At 29.2% G+C, this 7,270-nt stretch overlaps 1 long non-coding RNA gene across 1 annotated transcript; it reads left to right on the forward strand.

Moving 5' to 3' along the window:
• The first annotated feature begins 6,463 nt into the window (after positions 1 to 6,463).
• LOC113069983 (uncharacterized) lies at positions 6,464 to 7,054 on the forward strand. The gene is made up of 3 exons (XR_003279842.1): positions 6,464 to 6,637; positions 6,732 to 6,794; positions 6,922 to 7,054. It is a non-coding gene; the product is annotated as an uncharacterized LOC113069983 (long non-coding RNA).
• The last annotated feature ends 216 nt before the right edge of the window (positions 7,055 to 7,270 follow it).

A 7,270-nucleotide genomic window follows, 5' to 3' on the forward strand; every position in this document is an offset into this window, starting at 1 on the left:
CAAAGTTACATTCAGGTTTCACTACAGTGTTTTTTTTTTTACCTATTAAAATGTTTTAAATGGTATTATAAGCATTTTTATGTGTTTTTGTTGTGGAAAAGTAGTAATCTATTTAAATTAGCTCAGAAAGGGTTCAGTCTTTTAAGTGGTTGTATAATATGTATATGTACATAAGGGATTTAAAACAAATAGATGTAAAATATTCTCAAACACAACTGTCATAGATATTTATTTATTTTGTTTTATTTTTTTTATTTTTGGCTGTAACTCTGACATGCTTGTGAACTCACCAATCTCACCAACAACAATAATCATTCAACAACACTTTCAATAACCACATCCCTTCTTCATACTATTAAATCCATCTACAAAACAACTATTTCAGTCCAACATTTTTTTCATAAATCACATTCCTATCCGTAAAAAAAAATAGTTTGAAGTATTCCCTTATGTACATATTATACAACCACTTAAAAGACTGAACCCTTTCTGAGCTAATTTAAATAGATTACTACTTTTCCACAACAAAAACACATAAAAATGCTTATAATACCATTTAAAACATTTAAATAGGTAAAAAAAAAAAAAATACTGTAGTGAAACCTGAATGTAACTTTGACGTCACATGAATAAATCACATTAAAAAATATATAATATATATAATATATATTTACCAGCCGCAAATATTTAAATAGTAATTTACCTGAAATAGACTTTTACTTATTTGGATTTCAAACATTGACAATATTTCAGTTATTGTATTCATCCTACAACCACTCACTACATAAACTACTCTACCACAAAATAAACAATAAAAACATTATACACAACTAATTCTCTTAAATGCTACACAATTTTAAATTTAACACCCACAAGTTTTTTCGGACTCAAAACACATATAATAACACTTAAACTTAAAATGTACAGCCCAAAGCATACTACCCACAAATACAATTCACTAACATTAAATTAAAAATGTATAATACAAAAATAAGTCATATACTCCCGACACGTATTTAACGATTAATTTATTTTTTACAATAGTATTACCAATTTTGAAAAAATACAAATCAAGAAACTAATATACTCTACCGTATTTTGTAATATAGCTCAGATATATTAATTGCCTTATTTTTAACATATCACCATTTAACCATCTCCTTTATCTGCTTTAACATCTCCTTTTCCATCACAACTTTAATCTATACAATATGTATTTCACAAAAATACAGATATCATTTACTAATTACATTCAACATCTTACTTCCATCAAAATCAATCTTTCTAAATTAGATATCTACACAGCTATGACAACAAATAAGTCTACCACTGTAACACCTTTATAACAAAATTTACCATACCATATATCCTACTATAAATGATAACACATAGCATCATAATATATCGCCTAGGTTCAATGGTATACACAGATAAAAAAAAAGAAAAAAACATCAGCTCTTACCTCTGCAATCGCTGCAAGTAATAAGAATTTTCAAAGACTTTACTTTTAACATACAGTTGTTAATATTCTGACCAATACACTGTAGTTTCAGTAACCACACCTCCACTGCATTACCTCACTAAATACAATCATGCCCCAAACCCTGGCCATTGACTCTCACAGCAAATCAAATAAAGAAGTTCAAAAAATGTTTACATTGGGAAACACCCTTAATTTGCATTAGCATACACCCCCTCCAGACCTAATTTCTCAAACCAACAAAAATATATTACATAATAATGTAATATTATATTAAACAAAAATTTAAAATTACTGCAACTAATCTAAATAAGCACACACATTCACTATACACCTATTTAAACTTATAGCTTAAGCCTATTCAATATTTCATCCCACACAAAACTTTATTCACTGTTGAAACAACATTGAAACCTTCAATAAAAATCATTATAGAACACATCAACCTCTACTAACACCAGTACAATTATATGCAATGCAGCCATATCACCACCCTATATTTTTTACACACACACACACACACACACACACACACACACACACACACACACACACACACACACACACACACAAAATAGATTATTACTTTAACTTTATTTAAAACACGGAACAATCCCCATCCCCAGCTACCCCCAACAAACACACACACTTCCACAGCTCCCATCTCCTTACGAAGACGGAATGTCTGCCAGCCCAATCAACATTCTTTTGTTTACTTCTGTCTGTGTCAGACCAATGATGTCACATGATTTCACACCATTCTTTGAACATTTAACCTTGTAATTTTCCTTTTTTCTCCATTTTATAGAACTTTCTCAACAAAAAAATCCATATTTAAAAGCATGTATTTATTTAGATTGTACATTTTATTAACATATAAAACAATTCACATACAATATAAATTACATAAATCTTACTGCAATTACTGTATTATATTACAACATTTCAGTTTACAGTATAAGTTATCCTTATACACTATCCTATACATTATACTCCATTTATTTGTAAAAAATAAATAAAAATAACAATCAGAATACATAACAAAACCCCTACATACATAACCCTATCTAGATACACATCAACAAAATACTTTAATTCTGAGAACAATTTTAAACACAAATTGTATTCCTTATCCTTACACTTGTCAAAAAACTTTATAAATAAACAGCTCATTTGCCAAAAAAAAAAAAAAACTTAACTTTAAAATTGTACAAAGTAATGTTTTATGCTAGTTATCATGTTTTTATTATCCATTAGCTTTTTTTACCTAATAAAACGATTTTTGAAAATTGTAAGCATTTTAAAACCAACATACTTCCTTATGAAATTTCTAAGCAAATATATGCAAAGCTGTGTATGTGTATATAGACCCCACTAACTGATATATATTTTAATGGTCTTTACACACCAACAAAAATATATAATGTAGTAAGGTAATATTCTATTAAAACATTACATAATTACTGCAACTAATCTAAATAAGCACTCTTATTTTATTTTATTATAATTATTATTTTATTAGGTTATATATATATATATATATATATACACATACACACACACACACGCACTCAACACTTATTTAAACCTATAGGTAAAGCCTATTCAAAATATTTCCTCCAACACAAAACTTTATTCAAGATTAAACCTTCAGTAAAAATCTGTATAACACACATCAACCTCTACTAACTGCCTCTACTGACTAGTAAACATAAATACAATTCTATGCACTGCAACCATATCTCCCCACCCTATATTTTTACACAAGAAAAATGTATTTCTTTAACCTTATTTAAAACACTGAACAATCCCCATCCCCAGCTACACCCATCTCCTTACGAAGACGGAATGTCTGCCAGCCCAATCAACATTCTTTTGTTTACTTCTGTCTGTGTCAGACCAATGATGTCACATGATTTCACACCATTCTTTGAACATTTAACCTTGTAATTTTCCTTTTTTCTCCATTTTATAGAACTTTCTCAACAAAAAAATCCATATTTAAAAGCACGTATTTATTTAGATTGTACATTATATTAACATATAAAACAATACACATACAATATAAATTACATAAATCTTACTGCAATTACTGTATTATATTACAACATTTCAGTTTACAGTATAAGTTGTCCTTATACACTATCCTATAAAGTTATACTCCATTTATTTGTAAAAAAAATAAATAAAAATAACAATCAGAATACATAACAAAACCACTACATACATAACCCTATCTAGATACACATCAACAAAATACTTTAATTCTGAGAACAATTTTAAACACAAATTGTATTCCTTATCCTTACACTTGTCTAAAAGACTTTATAAATAAAGTTAATTTGCCAAAAAAACCCTTAACTTAAAAAATGTTTTAAAAAAACATAAATTAAAAAAACTGTAAAAACTAATGTTTTATACTAGTTATGTTTTTATTGTTCACTAGAATTTTTATCTAATAAAATGAGTTTTGGAAATGCAAAACATTTTAAAGATAATACACTTTCTGCTGCCAGTTGAAAACACGATAACCTTAACTCCTTATAGTCAATACTATACAATCAACACAATACAATAAACATTCTACTAAATTTTATCAAAATAACACAATGTATATTAATGTTATACAACATTTCCTGTTTCTCATTTCTCACCATAACTTTATCACCTCACAATTACTTTGCAATCTGTGAACTTTATAATCAAATATATTTATAGCTCTGTTATTGTATATATACACCACTAAATTATATTTTTATGTTCTTTGCATAAAACCAGACCACTGCTATTTGGTTAGAAAAAACTGCATTTAACAAATACTGCCAAAAACGTTCAACAATACTATACTTATTAATTATACTTAATACTTACTATTAATAAATTTAGTAAGTAAAAACCTTCATATCACATACAACCTATTATGCTTTATCAAATCAGAGAAAATCTTATATTTTCTACCCTTTCTACAATCACCCCCCCCCCTTTCCATTTCTACACTTATACATCACTGCATATATTAACATAGACTACATACAATTAGTATCAAAAACCACAAAACACATCTCAAAACTAATATTTATTTGTCTGTTGTTTACTTTACACACTGCTATTTACATTCCACCAACTTCAGCATTAAACATAAAACTATAGACAGAATATTGCATTAATGCTGATGTCCCCTTTATTCATCTACATTCTCTTCTTCCACAATATCCAAGCGATCAATTTCACTCCCATCTTCTCTGCCATCTTCAAAATATCTGTGGATTAAAACAAAATGTTACAAACTTTAATAAATATTACAATCAACATATACTTTGCATCATTGCACATTGCCACATTTAACCTCTAATAGAATGCCTAGAATCAAGAATTTTTATTTTTTTTAATCTATGTACACACCGTCTCCTTGAAAATCCAGGGAAGCCCTTGCCACTTCCAGCTCCTTTTCTGTATTCTTCAACCTACAGACTGTTTGTACAATCTCTTTACGCAGATATTTTCTTTCTGCATCCATTGCAGATACTTTCCTCATGACTTTCACTCCTAGCTCTGTCAAATCCTTTTGCAAATCCCTTTTGCATACTGTCTCATCCAGCATCACACAAAATACATAAAACAATAAATACACTACCACTGCACATCACATAACACTACAAACACACCTAATACTTACTGATAATAAACAGAACTTCTCTCTGATTCTCAAAAATTCTTCTCCCTTCCCATGTGGTATTTTAGTAGGGCTATCTGAAAGCCATTATTCTTTAATAAGCAAAATACATTTACAAGTTACAATTTTGATTTTTACTATCCAGTACTCTGATTTAACGCAACTGAAACTAATACAACAATATCAACTATCACAAACTACACACATAAAAATGCTAATCATTATTTTATTTCTGACTCTAAATACATATACCAATTATGATTATCTCTAAAACCATACAAAACATGAAAATATTAATACTTCTCTAAAAACATATTTGTTCAACTTTCATGATAACCTTAACATTTGTGAAACACACATCCTTATTATCCAGTATTTGTTTTCTCTGATTCTAATCATTAACCTTTTAAATCCCTACAACCTCATATGAAGACATTATTTTAGTGCTTTTCTCTGAGACTATACATGCCACAATTTTAAGTCTGGATGTCATGTTTTCAAATGAAATATGACCTTCTGTTTTGAAACAAGACATTGATTTCATACACATTCTCGTATAAAAACATCAACACCAAAAACATGTTTATTGTTCAATTATTGTGAGTGTGTGTGTGTGTATGTATGTATGTATATATATGTATATTTATAGAATTATATTGTTTATTATTACACTTCTTTATTCATTACATGTTGCCACAAAAAAACATGAAAATGAATTTTAATTTATAGATACATTATACATAATAATAAATACAAATATGGCCATTTTTGACACATTTTGCCAAAGGAAAAATGGTACAACAAATAAAACTGTTATAACATAATTTAATTCATATTCATATTTATATAAAGCTTAGTAAAAAAAAAAAAAAAATATTGAAAAAAAATATATATTGTTGATTTAAAAAAACAAACAAACAAACAAAAAAAACATTGTTTTTGCCTATGCATGTTCATCCATGTCTTTACATTTTCTTAAAGAAATTGAGCCCCCAACTGAGGACAAAGCATAACATATAAATGAAATATATATTTTTACTTTTTGTTTTTTTACATTACTTATGTTGCTCTAAACAGTGTAAAGAAAAAAAAACAGGCCTTAACAGATTAAAAACTACTCTTACTCTAACAATTCACACTTCCTATAGCCCAACTCTCCGAGTCAAGATGTCTCTAGCCACCAATCAACACTCTATTGTTCAGCTAAATGTGTCAGACCTTAAATGATTCACAAACCAACATCAAAGTTTCATGTGTGTCATGCACATGCCTTTTATCTAACTTTTCAGCCAGCAGCATCATCTTGTACATTTAAGACTGCCTGCCCACTCCGCCAACTCCTCCCAAATTGACTCTAATTCTTCCCTTTAAAATCCCCACTATATCTATATGTAAAGTGCTACATTCCTCAACACGGAACTACTGGCTTAAGCTCTCCTGCCCATACATCAGTTCCAAACCAATTGCATCTATGGATCTACAAGGTAATGTAACATATCAATTCCACATTTAATAACCTCTGTAACATTTTATACTGTTTCCAAAAAAAAAAATTACATTTTATTTTTGTCTCTATAGGACACACATCCAACACAAATCTCACAACCACTATCTCCAAAAGATCCTTTATCATACCCCAAGGTAAGTAACAAATACATGCTTTTAAGCTTAATAGCATGTGATGAAACCATACTTCCTATTTTTAATTCCTTCCTACCTTAATTTCACTCAAATCTATAATTCTATTTATAATCCTTTTCTTTTACAGGATTGCACGTCTGCTTCCTCACAGACTCAATATGTCGAGATATTAAAGACTACATGCCAAAAGCACAATGTTGGGTGCACCCAGGGACAACACTTCTAAGATCTGCTATGCAACACATCAACCACTTTAAGACAGTACACAACAACAGCATTGTGATCCTTCACATCGGAACAAATGACATTGCAAGTGGAGCACCTGCATCAGTAGTAATCCAACGCATGAAAACTCTCATAACAAGAATCTCCCTCACTAATCCTCACATCCTTTACTATGGAATCAGTGCTATCTTACCACGTCCGACAGATAACTCTACAACTAAGAACACTGTCAAAGAGTTCAACAGCTTGCT

This window comes from Carassius auratus, unplaced genomic scaffold (assembly GCF_003368295.1).
Source record: "Carassius auratus strain Wakin unplaced genomic scaffold, ASM336829v1 scaf_tig00002606, whole genome shotgun sequence".
Taxonomy (NCBI): Eukaryota; Metazoa; Chordata; class Actinopteri; order Cypriniformes; family Cyprinidae; genus Carassius; species Carassius auratus.